Source organism: Muntiacus reevesi, chromosome 3 (genome assembly GCF_963930625.1).
Source record: "Muntiacus reevesi chromosome 3, mMunRee1.1, whole genome shotgun sequence".
Classification (NCBI taxonomy): Eukaryota; Metazoa; Chordata; class Mammalia; order Artiodactyla; family Cervidae; genus Muntiacus; species Muntiacus reevesi.
This window is the reverse complement of record NC_089251.1, coordinates 202,934,659-202,955,746: the sequence shown is the minus strand read 5'-3', so window position 1 is coordinate 202,955,746 and position 21,088 is coordinate 202,934,659. Positions and strand designations below refer to the sequence as shown.

Here is a 21,088-nt window from a genome sequence, read left to right as displayed (position 1 = left end):
ATTCACCTAAGGAGATGCTTGCCTAGGGGTTAAATCAATTTCCAGCACAACAATGATGAAACCAGAGTGAGTTCATCCTGAATAGACTCCCTAAGCATGTAGGTTACTACAGGATTCATGTATAGATTATTGTCTGAATTTCCTTGCCTTATATTCCAATAGCTCTTTTCTCCAACCAAGAAATCCTTCAACTGTTTCTTCACCAGTTACTATGAATACCATAAGCCTGATATACTCATTGTATTACTCTCTTTCAATTTTCAAATGAAGAACCACATGCCATGTTAGAATTGCATTAGTTATACTTAAGTTTTAAGTTTAAAGTAGCTAGTATAGAATCAATCACGGAGTAGCTAGTATCATTAGTTCTCTATGAAAACAATTATAAAAACAGAGTAGAATCTGACAAAAGCTGCATAAGGACACTGGAGAGCAATAAGAGAAGCCAAGACTTATAGACAAAGATACGGAAGGAAATACAAGTGCTTTGATTTCAATATTATGGGTTGAATTATGTTCCCTCCCCAGATTGATATATGGAAGTCCTAACCCCCAGCATCTCAGAATGTGACCTTATTTGGAAACTGAGTCTTTGCAGACATAATTAGTAAGGGGATGTCTTACTGGAGAAGGATATACCTCTACTCCAATAGGACTGTGTACTTACAAAAAGAAGAAATTTAGACACGGGGAGAGTACCATGTGAAGATATGCTCCTACAAGCCAAGGAAATACCAGAAGCTAAGAGAGAGGCCTAAAACTTATCCCCCCCACCACCCGCTTTTTAACAGGGTGATGGGTAAATTATTCTTATTTTGCTGTCTTTTCAAACTTTCCTCAAAATGCTTTGTTTGTTGGTGTTTAAACAGAAAAAAACATCTCTTGTTTGCCAGTTGTTAGAAAGAGAAAAGTAAGAGAAGAAGAGAGTGAGTATGTGGGCAGGCAGATCTGGGAGGTTGAAGACAAAACAGAATCAAGGCTTGTTATGCAAGACAAAGAAGGAAAACTAGGTCAGGTTGTTTGATCAGGCCCCCCTGTGGATGACCAGGTGTGAAGTATACTTCACCAGTGCAGTGCTTCTTTACTGGACTGACTAGTAGGCCAGGTGAGGAAACGGTGCCATGTTGCTTTTTATTCCATCTCAGCCCTCGCCCCTAATGAGGTAGCTGCTGTGGCTTTGATGCATTTCACTATAATTTCTTCATATTCTTCTTGGGTCAGTAACCCTACCGTTGTATTTTTTTTTTTCAAATTTGGGCAGCACAGTTGCAGTGTAGCCTTCGGTGGATGGCTTCTCTTGAAGAATAGATGGTTTATGGATGTTTTCTTCACTTCCATCAGCTATCCTCTAACACAGTTAGATATGGTATATTCTTCTCCACCTGAGCAGTAAATCTTACACAGGTGCAAGTTCTGTGAAAAACTGTGTCCCCCACTTAAACTTCCCAGAGGCTTTGTTCTGAAGTCTACTACAGTTGGTACTGATCTGATTAAAAAATGCTTTTAATTGTTTTTTCCACTTTGAAGAACTGAATGAGATCCTGCCAACATGATGACATATATTCAGTTAGAGTGCCATAGTATACAGTGGTCCTCACAGGTTTTCCTTTGACATCCTGCTGTTTTTCCACATCTCTGCAAATGCCATTCCCGTGGCCTGTTTTGTGTCAGTGAGTAAAGAAGCGTTCCACAAGCAACAGCATCATGGGCTCAGCAGTCAAGGTGGCCACAGGGTCCTTGGGATCGGTAGTCACGGCAACCTCGGGTGCTACAAACCCTCCTAAACCTTATTCTTTTGTAGCATCTTCAGGGGGAGAATGGTCCTGTCAATACCTTAATTTTAGACTTCTAGCCAGAGCTGTCAGATAATAAATTTCTATTGGATAAGCAACCAGTGTGCAGTACCTTAATATAGCAATCCTAGCAAACTAATACCAGGAGGTTGGCATCTTGTTTACAATTTCCTCTCAGGTCATTTGTCAACATTTAAGTTACATATTGATAAGCCAAGTAAATACTGAAAAGTTATTAGTAAAAGTGAGACAAATTTCCACAAAGTTGCAGTGTTGAGGAGAAAACCCTTGATCTCAGAACCCACTGAAGAGGAGAGATCTTGTTAAATAAACATAGCAAACAGATGGGGAAAAAATGGAAACAATTGCAGACTTTACTTTCTTGGTCTCCAAGATTACTGCAGACAGTGACTGCAGCCATAAAATTAAGAGACACTTGCTCCTTGGAAGAAAAGCTATGACAAACCTGATAGCCCCTTAAAAAACAGAGACATCACTCTGCCCACAAAGGTTCATCTAGTCAAAGCTATGGTTTTTCCAGTAGTCATGTATGAATCTGAGAGTTGGACCATAAAGAAGGCTGAGCACTGAAGAGCCGGTACTTTCAAATTGTGGTGCTGGAGAAGGCTCTTGGACAGTAAGGAGATCAAACCAGTCAATTCTAAAGGAAACCAACCCTGAACACTCATTGCAAGGACCGATGCTGAAGTTCCAATACTTTGGCCACCTGATGCCAAAAGCTGATTCATTGGAAAAGACCCTGATGCTGGGAAAGATTGAGGGCAGGAGGAGAAGAGGGTGACAGAGAATGAGATGGTTGGATGGCATCATAGACTGAATGGACATGAGTTTGAGCAGGCTCTGGCAGATAGTGAAGGACAGGGAGGCCTGGTATGCTGAAATCCATGGGGTTGCAAGAAGTTGGACATGACTGAGCAACTAAACAACAGCAACAAGTAATATTAGCTTTTAATATAATAATAGTGTATCACGGGGATTAAAATTTCTATAGAATTAAAATACACACTATCAAACACAAACCACATTGTGGGAGAGTAAATGAAGTTAAAGCATTTTAAGGTTCCTATATTGTATGAGAAGAATAAAAGACACAATTAAAGGTAGATTTAAGGATGGAAGTTATAATATCTACAATAACATCTTAATTTTTATATATATATATATATATATATATATATATATATATATATATATCTCCAACTCTGAATTATATTTTAGATTGTCTTGGATAGGGCTATATTATATCAGATAAAGTAGACTTGAATGCAAGAAGTATTAATAGAGACACAGAGAGATATTTCACAATGATTAAAGGGTAAAATCAACTAAATGAACTAAATAAGTTCTAAATAAGTTCTAAAAGTTCTAAATATGGATGCATCTAATAACATTGCTTTGGAATCTATAAAGCAAAAAATTGACAAAATGGAAAGGAGAAGTAGATAAATTCATTATCACTGCTAGAGATATTAACATGCATCTTTTAAAAATAGCAAAATATCAGTAAGGGTATAGTGATGGTTCAAAATGCAGAATAAACCAAAATACTTAAACAGTATATTGACTTCCAGTTTCTCAAGGACAGAGCCTAGAAGTCACTACTTCATCCTAATAAATAAAAAGCTGAACAGACTGAAATGTTAACAAATATTCTCAGATCTATAAGAGAGGGGAGAACACAGGACAAACCATTGCCCCCAAGACTGGAGAGACGGAGAGGTAAACACTGGGATCCAAGGCTTACCAGAGCAGAGACTGACAAGCAAAAACCAGTGTAACCAGGACCAGGGTAGAAAAACCTAAACTGCAATCGGCAAACTAGTGAGGGCTCAGTGTGGACAACTCCGAGAGTTAAAACCTCCAGGGGAGCCAAGTTATAGGGGTTCTCCCAAACTATTGTAAGTTTTACCTCCAAGAATTTGACTAGATCCTCAAAGGAAATATCAGAGAAATATCCCAGTGTGCTTCCAATAAGGGTAGGGAATGAGTATGAATATGCTCAGGTACTCTGTTCATCATGACAAATCCTGCCTTCAAGGGAAGCTAGTTAACCAGAGATCAACCTGCTGGGGTTAGTATCAGAGCTCACGTGACCCGGGGGAAGGAAAATACCCAACTCAGTCAGCACTAACATTTCACATGGGAGACGGGAAACACCCAACGCGAACCCACTTCAGTCATCCTGTCCCACATAGCAGTGAGAAAAAACCTGAATACTGGTGAAGTGTAAAAATTCAGAGGTAAAATACTGAGGCCTCCTCATAGGCTACAGGGTTCTTCTCGTCCCCAACACCTCACCACCACATTACTAAAGGCGTGTTTATAACAGTTTCTTTTACCTAGTATATAATGTTAGGTTATTAAGAAAAAAAATTTATAAGACATGCAAAATGGCAAAAAATACAATGTGAAGAGACAGAGCAAGCATCTGAACAAGACATGAAGAAATTTTGGAATTATCAGACTGGAAATTTAAAACAATTATGATTAATATGCTAAAGTTTCTAATGGATAAAGTAGAGAGCATGCAGCAAAAGATGACTAACGTAAACAGAGAGATGGAAATTCTAAGAAGAACTAAAAAGAAATGCTAGAGATAAAAATACTATAACAAAACAAAAACCCCTAAACACTACCTGGAATGAAGGATACCTTTGGTGGGCTTACTAGTAAACTAGACAAGGCTGAGGAAAGAGCTTGACAATGTATCAGTAGAAACTTCAAAACTCAAAAAGCAAAGAGAACAAAGAAAAAAAAAAAGAAAAGAAGAGAATGCCCATGGACTGTGAGACAACTGCAAAAGTTGTGATGTAATATACCCATAATGGGAATACCAGAAGGAGAAAAAAGAGAGAAAGGAACAGAGGAAATACTTGAAACAATAATGATGGAGAATTTCCTCAAATTAATGTCAGACAACAAAAACACAGATCCAGGAAGATCAGAGAATACCAAGCAGGATAAATGTCAATAACATATGTAAAATATTACACCTAACAACTGGAGAATAAACATTCTTTTTAAGCATATGCAAAAAATCTACCAAAATTGACAATACACCCTGCTGTCTCAGATGATAAAGAGTCTGCCTGCAAAGTGGGAGACCTGGGTTCAATACCTGGGTCAAGAAGGTCCTCTGGAGGGGGAAATGGCAACCCACTTCAGTATTATTGCCTGGAAACTTCCATGGACAGAGTAGTCTGCAGGGATACAGCTCATAGGATTTCAGAGAGTTGGACACAAGTGAGTGAGTAACACCAAAGAAAGTATCACCAAATATGAAAAGGCTACAGTCACAGAGTATATTTTCTGACAGTGAATCTAAGAAAGAATTCAGAGACAAAAGATAACTTAAAAACTCTCCAGATTTTTTATTAACTCATTTATTTTTATTGAAGGATAATTGCTTTAGAGAATTTTGTTGTTTTCTGTCAAAGCTCATGATGAATCAGCCATAGGTATCCATAAATCCCCTCCTTTTTGAACCTCCCCCCTATTTCCCTCCTCATTCCATCTCACTAGGTTGATACAGAGCCCATGTTTGAGTTTCCTGAGCCATACAGAAAATTCCTATTGGCTATCCATTTTACAAATGGTAATGCAAGTTTCCCTGTTACTCTTTGCATACATCTCACCCTCTGCTCCCCTCTCCCTGTGTCTCTTAGTCTATTCTCTATGTCTGTTTCTCCACTGCTGTCCTGTAAATAAATTCTTCAGTACATTTTTCCTAGATTCTTTATATATATGTGTTAGAATATGATATTTATCTTTCACTTTCTGACTAACTTCACTCTGTATAGCAGGCTCTAGGTTCATCCACTCCATTAGAACTGACTCAAATGTGCTCCTTTTTATGTCCAAGTATTGGCATCACCGACTCGATGGGCATGAGTTTGAGTAAACTCCGGGAGTTTGTGATGGACAGGGAGGCCTGGCGTGCTGCGATTCATGGGGTCACAAAGAGTTGGAGACTGAACTGAACTGAATATTCCATTGTGTATATCTACCACAACTTCTTTATCCATTCATCTGTCAATGGACATCTAAGTTGCTTTCATGTTCTAGCTATTGTAAATAGTGCTGCAATGAACAGTGGGATACATGTGTCTCTTTCAATTTTGGCTTCCTCAGGGTATATGCCTAGGAGTGGGATAGCTTGGTCATATGGTGGTTTTATTCCTAGTTTTTTAAGGAATCTCCATACTGCCTTCCATAATGGCTGTATCAATTTATATTCCCACCAGCAATGCAAGAATGTTCTGTTTTCTGCACACCCTCTCCAGCATTTATTGTTTGTAGACTTTGTCATTTGTTTCATTTACTATTATTTTCTCCCATTCTGAGGATTGTCTTTTCACCTTGCTTATAGTTTCCTTTGCTGCACAAAAGCTTCTAAGTTTAATCAGGTCCCACTTGTTTACTTTTTTTTTTTTTAATTTCTGTTACTCTATGAGGCGGATCATGGAGGACCTTGCTTTGATTTATGTCACGAAGTGTTCTGCCTGTTTTCCTCCAAGAGTTTTATAGTTTCTGGTCTTATATTCAGGTCTTTAATCCATTTTGAGTTTATCTTTGTGTATGGTGTTAGGAAGTGTTCAAATTTCATTCTTTTACATGTAGCTGTCCATATTTCCCAGCACCATTTATTGAAGTGAAATGAAGTGAATTCACTCAGTCGTGTCCGACTCTTTGTGACCCCATGGACTGTAGCCTACCAGACTCCTCAGTCCATGAAATTTTGGGGGCAAGAGTACTGGAGTGGGTTGCCATTTCCTTCTCCAGGGTATCTTCCTGAACCAGGGATCGAATCCAGGTCTCCTGCATTGCAGGCAGATGCTTTACGGACTGAACCACAAGGGAATTCCCTCCATTTATTGAAGAAGCTCTCTTTGCTCCATTATATATTCTTGCCTCCTTTGTAAAAAATAAGGCATCCATAGGTGCTTGGGTTTATTTCTGGGCTTTCTATCTTGTTCCATTGGTCTATATTTCTGCTTTTGTGCCAGTACCATACTGTCTTGATGACTGTAGCTTTGTAGTATAAGCTGAAGTCAGGAAGGTTGATTCCTCCAGCTCCATTCTTCTTTCTCAAAACTGCTTTGGCTATTCATGGTCTTTTGTGTTTCCATATGAATTGTGAAATTTTTGTTCTGATTCCATGAAAATGCCATTGATAATTTGATAGGGATAACTTTGAATATGTAGATTGTGTTTGGTAGTATAGGCATTTTCACTATATTGATTCTCCCTATCCAGGAACATGGAATCTCTTTCCATCTGTTTATGTCACCTTTGATTTCTTTCATTAGTGTCTTATACTTTTCTGTGTATAGTTCTTTTGTTTCCTTAGATAAGTTTATTCCTAGATGTTTAATTCTTTTTGTTGCAGTGGGGAATGGGGTTGATTCCTGAATTTCTCTTTCTGATTTTTCATTGTCAGTATATAGAAATGCAAGTGATTTCTGTGTATTGATTTTGCTAAGTTCACTGATTAGATCTAGTAATTTTCTGATACTATCCTTAGGTTTTTCTGTGTACAATATCATGTCATCTGCAAACAGTGAGACCTTTACTTCTCCTTTACTGATCTGGATTCCTTTTATTTCTTTTTCCTCTCTGATTGCTATAGCTATGACTTCCAGAACTGTGTTGAATAACAGTGGTGAAAATGGACACCATTGTCTTGTTTCTGATCTTAGGGGGAATGCTTTCAGTTTTTCACCATTGAGAATAATGTTTGCTGTAGGATTATCATATAGGGTCTTTACTATGTTGAGGTAGGTTCCTTCTATGCCCATTTTTTGAAGAGTTTTAATCATAAATGGGTGCTGAATTTTGTCAAAGGCTTTTTCTGCATCTACTGAGATGATCATATGGTTTTCATCTTTCAGTTTGTTAATATGGTGTATCATATGGATTGATTTGCTTATATTGAAGAATCCTTGCATTCCTGGAATAAACCCAACTTGATCATGGTGTATGAGCTTTTTGATGTGTTGCTGAATTCTGTTTCCTAAAATTTTGTTGAGGATTTTGCATTTATGTTAATCAGTGATATTGGCCTGTAGTTTTCTTTTTTGTGTGTTGCCTTTGTCTTTTTTTGTGTGTTGCCTTTGTCTGGTTTGGGCTTCCTTGGTGGCTCAGAGGTTAAAGTGTCTGCCTGCAATGTGGGAGACCCAGGTTTGATCCCTGGGTTGGGAAGATTCCCTGGAGAAGGAAATGGCAGCCCACTTCCTAGAGATTCTTGCCTGGAGAATCCCATGGACTGAGGAGCCTAGTGGGTTACAGTCCACGGGGTGGCAAAAAGTTGGACACGACTGAGCGAATTCACTTTCTTTTCACTTTTGTCTGGTTTCAGTGTCAGGGTTATGGTGGCCTTGTAGAATGAGTTTGAAAATGTTCCTTCCTCTGCAATTTCTAAAAAGAGTTTTAGAAGGATAGGCATTAGCTCTTGTCTAAACGTTTGATAGAACTCTCCTGTGAAGTCATCTGGTCCCGGGCTTTTGTTTTTTGGGATATTTTTGATCACAGCTTCAATTTCAGTGCTTGTAGTTGGGTTGTTCATAATTTCTATTCTTCCCGGTTCAGTCTTGGAAGATTGAACTTTTCTAAGAATCTGTTCATTTCTTCCAGGTTATCCATTTTATTGTCATATAATTGTTCATAATAGTCTGTTATAATCCTTTGTATTTTTTGCATTGTCTATTGTAACCTCTTCTTTTTCATTTCTAATTTTGTTGATTTGATTCTTCTGTCTCTTTTTTTCCTGATGAGTTTGACTAAAGGTTTGTCAATTTTGCTTATCTTCTCAAACAATCAGCTTTCAGGTTTATTAATCTTAACTATTGTTTCTTTCACTTCTTTTTCATTCATTTCTGCTCAGATCTTTATGATTTCTCTCCTTCTACTAATTTTTTTGGGGAGGGGCGCATTTGTTCTTCTTTTTCCAGTTGTTTTAGGTGTAAAGTTAAGTTGTCTACTTGATGTTTTTCTTGTTTCTTGAGGTAGGATTGTATTGCTATAAATTTTCCTCTTAGAACTTAATTTTGCTATTCTGCAAAATTTTGCTGAAATTTTGCTGCATCCCATAGGTTTTCAGTTGTTATGTTTTCATTGTCATTTGTTTCTAGAAATTTTTTTATTTCCCTTTTGATTTCTTCAGTAACCTGTTGGTTATTTAGAAACGTGTTGTTTCATCTCTAAGTGTTTGCATTTCTTTCCGTTTTTTTCCTTGTAATTAACATCTAGTCTCATAGTGGTGTGGTCAAAGAAGATGCTTGACATGATTTCAATTTTCTTAAATTTACTGAGGTTTGATTTGTGACCCAAGATGTGGTCTATCCTGGAGAATGTTCCATGTGTACTTGAGAAGACAATGTATTCTTCTGCATTTGGATGAAATGTCCTAAAGATATCAATGAGATCCACCTCATGTAATGTATCATTTAAGATTCATGTTTCCTTATTAATTTTCTGTTTTGATGATCTGTCCTTTGGTGTGAGTGGGGTGTTAAAGTCTCCTACTATTACCGTGTTACTGTCAGTTTCTCCTTTTGTGTCTGTTAGTGTTTGTCTTATGTATTGAGATGCTCCTTTGTTGGGTGCAAAGATACTTACAATTACTATGTCTTCCTTTTGGATCGATCCTTTAACCATTATGTAGTGTCCTGCCTTATCTCTTGTAATCTTTATTTTAAGGTCTATTTTGTCTGATATGGGGATTGCTACTCCAGCTTTCTTTGGCTTCCCATTTGCATGGAATATATTTTTCCATCCTCTCACTTTCAGTCTATATGTGTCTTAAGGTCTAAAGTGGGTTTCTTGTAGACAGCATATCTATGGGTCTTACTTTTGCATCCATTCAGCCAGTCTATGTCTTTTGGTTGGAGCATTTAGTCCATTTATATTTAAAGAAATTATTGGTATATACATTCCTATTGCCATTTTCTTAATTATTTGGGGTTGATTTTACAGATCTTTTTTCTTCTCTTGTATTTCTTGACTATATAAGTTCCTTTAACATTTTTTGTAAAACTGGTTTGGTGGTACTGAATTTTCTTAACTTTTGCTTGACTGAAAAGTTTTTGATTTCTCCATCAATTTTGAATGAGATCCTTGCCAGGTGCAGTAATCTTGATTGAAGATTTTTCCTTTTCAGCACTTTAAATATATTCTGCCATTCCCTTCTGGCCTGCTGAAAGATCAGCTGTTAAGCATATGGGCTTTTCCTTGTATGTTACTTGTTGCTTCTCCCTTGCTGCTGCTAATATTCTTTCTTTGTGCTTAGTCTTGGTTAGTTTGATTAGTATGTGTCTTGGCAGGTTTCTCCTTGGGTTTATCTTGTATGGGACTCTTTGTGCTTCTTGGACTTGATTATTTCCTTTTCCATTTTGGGGTAATTTTCAACTATAGTCTCTTCAAAAGTTTTCTCATACCCTTTCTTTTTCTCTTCTTCTGGGACCCTGTAATTTGAATGCTGGTGCATTTGATATTGTCCTAGGGGGTCTCTGAGACTATCCTCAGTTCTTTTCATTCTTCTCACTTTATTCTACTCTTCAGAAGTTATTTCCACCATTTTATCTTCCAGCCCAGTTATTCATTCTTCTGCTTCAAATATTCTGCTATTGATTCCTTCTACAGTATTTTTAATTTCAGTAATTGTGCTGTTTGTCTCTGTATGTTTGTTCTTTAATTCTTCTATGTCTTTGTTAATTGATTCTTGAGTTTTCTCCATTTTGTTTTCAAGGTTTTTGAATATCCCGAATTCTTTTTCAGGTAGTTTGCCTATTTCCTCTTCATTTATTTGGACTCCTGTGTTTCTACTTTGTTCCTTCATTTGTGTAGTATTTTCCCACCTTTTCTTAATTTTTTTTTTAAACTTACTGTGATTGAAGTCTCCTTTTCCCAGGCTTCAAGGTTGATTTTTTTTTTTTCTTTTGGTTTCTGCCCTCCTGGCCCAGTGGTTTGTGTAAGCTTCACACAGGGTAGATTTGTGCTGAGTTTTTGTTTGTTTTTCCTCTGATAGCCAAAGCTGAGTGAGGTGGTAATCCTGTTAGCTGATGATTGGGTTTGTATTTTTGTTTTGTTTGTTGTTTAGATGAGAAGTCCTGCACAGGGTGCTACTGGTTGTTGAGTGATGCCAGGTCTTGTATGCAAGTAGCTTCCTTTGTGTGAGTTCTCACTATTTGATATGCCCTAGGGTTAATTCTGTGGTAGTCTAGGATCTTGGAGTCTGTTTTCCCACTCCAAAAGCTCAGGGCTTGATCCTTGGTCAGGAACACAGATTCCACAAATGTTTTGTTATGGCATTAAGTGAGGTTAAAACCAAAAACAAGAAACCAAAGATGAACCCCAGACAAATGGCTGTTACAAAATCAGACAAATAATAATTAAAATAATGGAATATACACATATACATGTACAGACATGAGCAAAGTCAAAACAATCCAATGAAAATAAAGTACAGTAGACTGACCCAGTGAATAAAGAAAATAAAAAATTATATTTACCAGTTAAGAAGAAAACTAACTAAAGCACAACTGGAAAATAAAACTAAAGCAAGGTGTCAAGTGAGGAATAAAGCAATGAAAACAAAACTAACAAATATGTTGAGAGGAAAGGAAAGGAAAGAATTGATATACAAAGTTAAATAGAGGCATATGAAGAAGATTTATATACATTAAAGATTAACTGCAAGGGGGAAAGAACAGTATGAAAGGCAAACAAAGGAATAAATGTATAAAAACTATAGTAGGTTTAAAAAATTAAAATTATAAAAAAGAGAAAAAGCAAAGAAAAGGAAGAAGAAAAAAAAAAAGGAAAACTTCAAAGAACTGCAAAAGCCCAATGCAGAGGCAGAGGTTTATAGCAACAATAAAAAGTGTGACTGAATATACACAAATACATATATACCCATAAGCAAAATCAAAACAGTCCAACAAAAATAAAGCACAATGCTTTTCTTTTTCTCTTTTTTATAATTTTAATTTTTTAAACCTACTATAGTTTTTATACATTTATTCCTTTGTTTGCCTTTCATACTGTTCTTTCCCCCTTGCTGAGAGTCACAGTCCATCTTACCTCCCTAGGATGCCCCCCAACACTATGCTGATCTCTGGACCCTCTGTGCAGGCAGCTCAGATTCTAATCTGGTCGTACTCCTGTGTGTTCTTCCCTCCAATGTCCACAAGTGCATTTTCTTTTGTAGGAGCTCTCACTGTCCTTTTGTATATTGCATAGAAGCAGAGTCTGCCTAGTTTATCATGTGGATTTAATCTGCAGTTTGTACAGCTGGGAAAGTTTTGGGTCTTTCTTAGCCACACTGCCCCTAGGTTTCAATTGTGGTTTTATTTCCATCTCTGCATGACAAAGAAGCCTGGAAGGCCACAGTCTACAAAATCTCAAAAGTTGGGCGTGACTGAAGCGACCCTGCATGCATAGATGCAAGACGTTTTTTGCGTGTGGCAGCTCTGCCGCAGTGAGGGTTGAGCATGAGGGTGGCTCAACTGCTTGGCTTGCAGGGACCCTGGCGGCACCGGGTGTGCAGGGACACGGACTGCCTCCCCCGCAGGAGTTACGGCCCTATCAGGGTCTCTTTTCAAGTCTCTGTAACTGGCTCTCAGAAGGCCTCTTTGGCCAGTCTTTCCCCGTAGTTCTGCCCATTCAGGCACTTAGAGGGCTCCCTTGCCTGGGGTCCTTCTCTATTGTTGGCGCGTCAGGCACGTAGAAGGGCACCCCTGGCTGGGGTCCTACTCTGTGGTTTGGCGCATCCGTCACTGAAAGGGGCACCTTGGGTGGGGTCGTACTCTGTATTCAGTGCATCAGGCATTTGATGGGCCAGCCTCTCTGTTGTTCAGGTGTCAATGCTGGCCTGTGGGGAGAGAGAGGCTATGGTGATGACCCCACCCCCTATGCATGACTCAGCAGTATCTCCCTGCTTCCATGGCTGCCTGGCTTTCCTCCACAGGCATTTCCCACCACAATCTCCTCCCTCACATCCCCTCCAGTTATCTCTCCACAGTCAACAGCAGCCCTCGCTCTAGGATTGCTCCACAATCCCTAAACTCCGGCTCCCAGCTGCTGCACCTCCAGGGAACCTCTGTCCCTGTCTGGGGTACGTATGGCTGCGGCAAGGACTGTCTGATTCTCATTCCATTTAGGCTACCGCAGGTTAGCTGTTTCACTCTCAGCCTTAAATGTCTCTCCTCTGACTCAGACAATTGCCCTGATGTGGGGATCGGACCCCTGCTTCAGTTCCCCCACCCACTGAGGGCAGGTCCAGCCCTACTAACACTCCTGTTTCCCCCTCTAGTTCCTTCCTGCTACAGAGTGTTGCGTGATTCCATATATTCTTTTCCTCTGGTCAGGTCCTCCTCTCCTATCCACTCTCAGCTGGAGTTCTGCATGCACTTCTGTGTCTGAAGGTGTATTCCTGGTGTATCCGTGGAGAGAGATGTACCACATCCTCCTGCTCCTCTGCCGTCTTCTTCTCTCTCCAGATGTTTGTGAATGAAGCAGTATGCTTTTAAATAATCCGTGGACCAAAGAATAAGTCACGATGTATATTAGAAAATAATTTGAAATGCGTCTGAATCAAAAGATGACATATCAGTATTGGAGGATAAAGCTGAAACAGTGCTTACAGGGAAATTTGTAGCCTTAAGTGCATATGGTAGCAAAAGAGGATAAAAAGCAACAATCTACTCTCCATCTCAAGAAAGTTATTTTACTTAAATCCAGAGAAACTAAAACAAAAAAAGAAGAGCAGAAATCAATAAAATTAAAAGCCAACATACAATGAAGAACATTAATAAAGTCAAATTAAAGTGATTAACTGATAAATCCCTAACAAAATGACTGAGAGAAAACTAAATATCAGAAATGAAAAAGGGGATATTATACTGTAAACAGATATTAAATATTTTATAACTTTTATTTGGCAATAAATTTCAAAATTTAGAAAATAAAATAGACAAATTCCCTGGTCACAATTTTCAAATGTACACAACAAAAAAATAGAATAATCTAGATAACTCTTATTTATTAAAGAAAGTGAATCTGTAATATAAAACTTTGACCAAAAATAATTTCATGCCCAGATAACTATACTATTGAATTACTCCAAACATTAAAGGAAAAAAACAATACCAATTTTACCTAAACTCTTCTAGAGCATGGTAAAAGATGGAGCACTTCAAACTCATTTTATGAATCCTGCACAATTGTAATACCAAACCTGAAAAGAACATTACATTAAACAAAATATAGACCAGTATCCATCATGAACATAGATGCACAAATAACAAGAAAAATATTAACCAATTAAATCTACCAATTAGTCTACCAATTAATCCAACCAATTAAATCTATGCCAAAAGATAATTTATCAAGAATGCAAACTTGATTTAACATTAAAAAAATGTGTAATTTACCATATTAAAAAATAAAAGAGAAAAATTATATGATCACCTCAATAAAGACAGAAAGAGCATTTAATAGTTTTCAACATCCATTCATTTATGATTTAAAAGAAGAAAGAAAAAAAGAGAAAAAATACCTTTAGTAAGGAGAGAATAGAATGTACTCTATTAGAGTACATCGAACATCTTACACAGTATTAAAATAACGAACTTTCTGTTTGAGAATAAGACTGAGGTTAAGAATGTCTGCTATTACCTTTATATTCAGTATTGTACTGAAGATCCTTACTAGTATAATAGGTTAAGAAAAATAAATTAATATTAGAGAGGAATAAATAAAACTGACTGTATTTTCAGATTGTGTATTTTTGTGTGTTAAAGATCCCAAAGCAGACATGTGTACACCTATGACTGATTCATGTTGATATTTAACATAAAATAACAAAATTCTGTAAAGCAATTATCCTTCAATTAAAATATAAATAAATTTAAAAAAACCCCAAGGCCTATACATATAAACTATTAGAATTCATAAGTGATTTCAAAAATAATTTTGGATGTAGAGTCAAAAAATTAATTACATCAATGTTACTCTATACTAGCAGACATAATTCCTGGTGCTCAGGTGGTTCAGTGTGAAGACATGGGCTTGTTCCCTCAGTTGGGAAGATCCCCTGGAGAAGGATATTCCCACTCCAGTATTCTTGCCTGGGAAATTCCTTGGACAGAGGAGCCTAGCACGACTAGAACCCATAGGGTCACAAAAGAGTCAAACACGACAGCAACTACAACTTAACAACGACTTAGCAAGCAACTTAACAGGACTTAGCAACAAACAAAAACAACAACAGAAATAATTAGGAAATAAAATTTTAAAATACAAACATATACAATAGCATCAAAATCATCAAATACTTGGGAATAAATTTAATTAAAGTTGTACCAGACCTCCAGAATACTGAAATGGGTTGCCATTTCTTCTTCCAGGGGATCTTCCCTACCGAGGGATCAAACCTGCATCTTCTGCATTGACAGGCAGATTCTTTATCACTGAGCCACCAGGGAAGTCCCACATATAAGGGTAAACACTGATAAATTGGACTTTGGTAAAATTAAGAATTTTTGTTCATCAAAGTTATCATTGCGACTGTAAAAGAGAAGCTATACAAAAGAAATTTGCAAACACATATCTGACAAAGAATTGATAATCAGAAGAAACAACTTCTATGAATTAATTTAAAAATATAGGTAAGCCAATTTAAAAAAATGGACAAAACGCTCAAGTAGGCACTATTCAAGCTTTTTTACAATAACTACTGAAAGTGAATTTTGCAGACACTTGAACCTGGCAATTTCACTTTCTTGACTAAACTCAATTTCCAGAATCTTGGCCTGAGTTACAAACAGGAAATTTATCATCTAACCTCAAATGAGGTTGAATACATCAAGTTTACATTTGAAAGTGACATGGAAGGCATATTAAGACTTAAATCAGAATCAAATTGCTTAAGTATGAAAAACATTTTATCTTATGTAATAGGAAAGAAAATTTAAGAGTATAAATAATTTCAGATAGTGTTTGATGCCAGAAACAAAATGATGTCATCAGGACCCGGTTACTGTCTTGGCTGTGCTCACCATGTTGGTTTTATTCTCAGGGACCACTTAGTGGCAAATGGTGCCAACAACTCTGGTCCTATTTCTTCCCCATTTTAAATTCAGCTGAAAACTGAGCATTCCTCAACACCGCCCCCCCCCCCCCCAAATTGCTAGATTGTAAGCTGCAGAATTCACTCTCATTGGAAGAATTTGAATCATTTGTTCAATACTGAAATAACTCTGATCACAGCAATGAAATTACACTGATTGGTTAGACCTGAGTCACATGCTTGTCCCTGAACCAATCCCTGTGACTGAAGGAATGCACAGTACTGGCTGGTCCATTATGAGTGATGTTCTCTTTATCTGGGATCAGGCGTCACACCAGACCTACATGGACTGAGCTAGGTATGGACAAAGGAACCTTGAGGTGTTGTTCCCAGAAGAAGTGGGTAATTGATGATGAATGATTAAAGCCACAAACATGCCCCGCAAGTGATTGTTGTGAGGCTGATTTTCAGAGAGCAAAATAAAAGACTCAAGAACCACAGAATTTGTAGCAGAAGCTGGACTTCTTCAGCTATAAAGCTTAAGAAAAGCAAGGTTCTCATGGAGACTGTGAGATTCAGACAGAGCCTGAGACCTTCATTCTGTCAAGCATTCTTCCCTCAGTTCCAGGCTGTCTCCAAGGCCAGGGAAGGGAGGCATTTCATGCTGGGAGAACAGGTTGCCAGACAGTCTCCTAAGGTATCTGGATGCAATCCCACACAGCCTTCATGGGAGAAGGCTGGGGTCTTGACTAGGAGCCAGGAGTCTGGTGGCCCGGCTGGGTCTGAACGTCCAGGGTTGGCGGGAGGTGCCTTATGCACACTATCTCTCCATAGCACCATCTGCAGCTGCTGTCTGCCTTTGGCCCCAAAACAGCATTGCCAGTCACTTCAGGGGATTGCTGTGCTTTCTGTAAGCAAGACTTGGGAAAGGCTGACACTTGGCTTCCCTCCTTGAAGTTAAAGACTCAGTTTAGGTCAAGAAACGTGAAAAAAAAAAAAAAAAAAATTAAAGAATGTGCAGGATGATGCTTAAGAGAATGCAACCATGCAGGACAGCACACCAGAATGTACATGCCAAGGAAATGAGTGAAGGGGGTGCCCAGAAAGGATATACGGCCTTGAGTTTGCTAAAGATGCTCTAGCAAGTTTGGGGCTTTTTTTTTTTTTTTTTTTTTTTTAAGACCATCACAAGCAGAGAAAGGAAGCAAAACAAGCAAAAATTTGGCAAGTATAATGAAATAGGATTGCTTGAAGATGCCTGGGTAGCCTGAGAGAAGGTTGGTAAGAGTCCCTGGAACTGAGAAATTAAAAGAAAAGATCAAGAAGTGCAAGAAGAGACAGGGCAGAAAAGTCCTGCCATTGTGGAAAACGCCTGGGACACAAGACTAAGATACTTCAGGAAAAAAAATCCCAGAGGTACGAAAGGTTGACTTTCAACACCAAACTGGAGGTTCAGTTTTGAGTTATAAAATAGCCTCCCTACATTCCCCTAAACCTTTTGCACACAACTTTCTTAGGAAGAAAATATTTAGGAGGAAACAATGAGAGGAGTTATGTTCTACATTTAGGTTGACTTAGGGTAGAGGTAAAAAATGAAAACCATAGAATGAAAGATGATTGAGCATTCAAGAGGAAAAGAAAGGCAGAACAAAACATTAAGCCCCTCAAAATGCACAATAATTTTGGGAGGAGGTTGGCTCTAATAACAAATGTGATAGAGGCTTGAGACATTTTTATTTGACTGTGAATTATAATCATCGTGGAGGCTCTTCAGGTCAGGAGTGTTAGGTATTCATAGATGTTTTAGTGTGAAGGGCTAAAAAGAACTCTAAAAATATGTTTGGTTATCTGAAATGTGGACCCCAAGGTGGCTTACATTGAATGAATTGAAGTGCCAGAACAGTCTTGGTGTGCTATAAAGGTTTAGGGACTTGTAAAATAATAGAAATATATATATGTATAACTGATTCATTTTGCTGTGGATCATCTAAAACTAATAGAAGAATGTAAATCAGCGTTACTAATACAATTTTTTTAAAGGTTTAGGGAGATTGGAATGTTAGAATGGATTTATCATGTGAGACCAACATACCCACCATAGAAGGGTTCACTTTTAAGGATACGATACCTTTTACCTTGACTATGAGAAACAATTGTGTGATGGGATCACCAACACCCTTGAAGAGTTCAGTGCTTGCTCTTCTTTGAAGATTAGACATTATAATGAGAATTGTTACCATTGAACTAGAATCTTAAAATACAACGTGGATCATTGAATCCCAAGTGGTAGGGATGAGTGTGGTTACTGTAATAGATTATAGGGTCAGAGTAGTAATCAGACCAGTCTAACTTACAGACATGTGGTACTGGCTAGTTGATCTTAGTATCACTAGAAAAGAAATAGATAGGCAGCTTATGATTTTTATTTCATTGATATGAGCTGAAGAGTTCAGATAAACAGAAGGCTAACTTGAGTCATCATAGAAGGGACTCATAGCATGTCAATCAATTTCCAGACTTGAGTTAGTTTACAGACCCAAGGTCCCTTTGATGAACAACTCCAATACAGTACCAAAAACTTATGTTATTAACTTTGTTCCCAGCCTACCTCAAAGGGACCTATGGCTATATACCAGGGAGAACATGTGCTGGGGAAGGGAAATAATCAGATCTTTTGAGGACTGCCTGGACACTGGCTATGAACTAATTCCTGGAGACTCAAAGCATCACTGTGGCCCACCAGCATAGGGCCTTAGAAAGGTCTGGTGACCAGTAGAGATCTATCTTAGATACATCAGAGTGGGCCCTGGAGGTCTCTGAATCCATTCGTGCTTATTTCCCCAGACCTGGAATACTCAAGAGGAATATGTATATTCATAATCTCATAACTGTCAGAATCTCCAGGTTGGTTCCACAACCTGTGAAGTGAGGGCTATTATAGTAGGAAAGGCCAAGTGGAAGCCACCATAACTATCTCTACCTACAATACTAAGCAAATACAATACTGCATTCCTGGGGGAAGTGGAGAAATTATTATCACCATTCATGACTTGAAAGGTGCAGAGTGTTGATTTCAGCCACTTCCCTTTCACATCTCCTATTTGGCCTGTGCAGAAAACAGATGGATCTTGGAGAATGACAGTGGATTATCATAAACTTAATCAGATGGTTATTCCAATTACAACTGATGTTCCAGATGTAGTTTCATTGCTTGAGCAAATTAACACATCCCCCGGTACTTGCTATGGAGCTATTGATCTGGCAAACACTTTTTTTTCTTGAAACCTATTAGCAAAGATAGCCAAAAGTAGTTTGCTTTCAGCTGGCAAGGCTAACAATACACCCTCAATGTCCTACTTCAGTGCTCTATCAACTCTCCAGTTCTATGTCATGATTTAATCCATAGGGACCTTGGTCACCTTTCACATTCACAAGACATCATGCTGGTTCATTATATTGAGATATCATGCCAATACAACCCACTGAGCAGAAAGTATGGCTCAGTGGTAAAGTATCTGCCTGCTAATTCAGGAGTTGCAGGAGACATGGGTTCAATCCCTGGGTAGGAAAGATCCCCTGGAGAAAGAAACGGGAACCCATTCCAGTATTCTTGCCTGGGAAATCCATAGTAAGTCCCCGCCAGAGGAACCTGGCAGGCTCTTCTGTAGTCCATGGGTTTGCAAAGGGTCAGACACAACGGAGCGACTGAGCACAAGCCGGAAGTAGAAACTATTCTGTACACATTGTTAAGACATTTACATGTCAGAGGGTGGGAAATAAATCTAACAAAAATTCACCTCAGTGAAGCCGATGGGGTCCAGGAGTGGGAGGGCATGTTAAAATATCCTTCTAAGAAGAAAGATAAGCTATTGCATCTGGCCCATTCTACAGCCAAAAAAAAAAAGGCACGGTGCCAGTGGGCCTCCAGATTTTTGAGGCAACAAATTCCTCATTTGGGTGTGCTTCTCCAGCCCATGTACTGTGTAATCTCAAAAGTTACTAACTTTGAGTAGAGTCTAGAACAAAAGATGTCTGCTATACAAACTCCTCTGGCACTTAATCTAGCAGACCCTACAGGGCTTGAAGCATCAGTTGCAATTAGAAATGCTGTCTGGAGACTTTGGCTGGTCCCTTCAGGTGAATCACATCACAGGCTTTCAGGATTTTGTGATAAAGTCCAACCCTTCTCTGACCAACTACTCTCTTTCTGAGAAGCAGCTTTTAACTTTCTCCTGGGATTTAGGAGACTGAATAGTTACTTAATCATGGATCATCAGATTACCACGCGACCTGAGCTGCCCATTATGAACTAACCCACTAAACTATAAATTGATCAAGCACAGGAGCATATTATTACCAAATGGAAGTGGTATATAAGATATCAGACTCAAGCAGGTCTGAAAGGCACAAGTGAGTTCCAAAGAACTCACTCCAAGAAGAAATGCTACAAATGAAAATGATTACAACTCCTGCAACATTCTCTACTTCAGCCTGCATCCTTGACCTCATAGAGTGTTTCCTATGACCAGCTGACTGAGGAAAATAAGACTCTGGCTTAGGTAACAAATGATTCTACCTCTTCCCTAGGCATTACCTGAAAATGGACAGTGCAACACTACAGCTCATTTCTGGAATATTTCTGAAAGACAGGGATGAAAAGACAGGCAGAACTTTGATTAGTGCAACTGATTGTTGATAGGAAGGAGAGATGACCAAAGGTACAAGTCCATGAGGACTTACGGGCTTCAGCCAATAGTTTGGATAAGTAGTCAGGGTCTTGGAAGGGATATGATTAGAAATTGATGACAAGCGGGTCTGAGGAAGAGGCCTGTGGATAGACTTGTTTGAATGGGCAGATAATGAGAAGACATTTCTGTCCCTTGTGAATGCTCCCCAAAGTGTGTCCTTGGTGAAGAACGATTTTAATAATGAAGTGAATAGAACGACCCCTTCTGTGGATAATAGTCAGTATCTTTGCTCAGCTCTTCCTCTTGTGGCCTGATGGCCACAAAGTGGACTTGCTGGAACGAATGGAGGTTAAGTAGAGGCTCAGTAACGTGGACTTCCATTCACCAAGGACAATCTGGATACAGCCACTCTGAGAGCTCTCTTACCTGAAGCAAAGACCAGCACTGAGTCGCTAATATGACGCCTTTCCCAGGGTAATCATCCAAGTACCTGGAGGCGAGTTGATTAGACTGTCTTC

The 21,088-nt window shown here is 38.5% G+C and overlaps 1 pseudogene; it reads right to left on the bottom strand.

The window, feature by feature from the left end:
• Positions 1-1,131: 1,131 nt before the first annotated feature.
• The window catches only part of LOC136164219 (protein Abitram-like), a 53,875-nt pseudogene continuing 33,918 nt past the window's right edge, over positions 1,132-21,088 (bottom strand).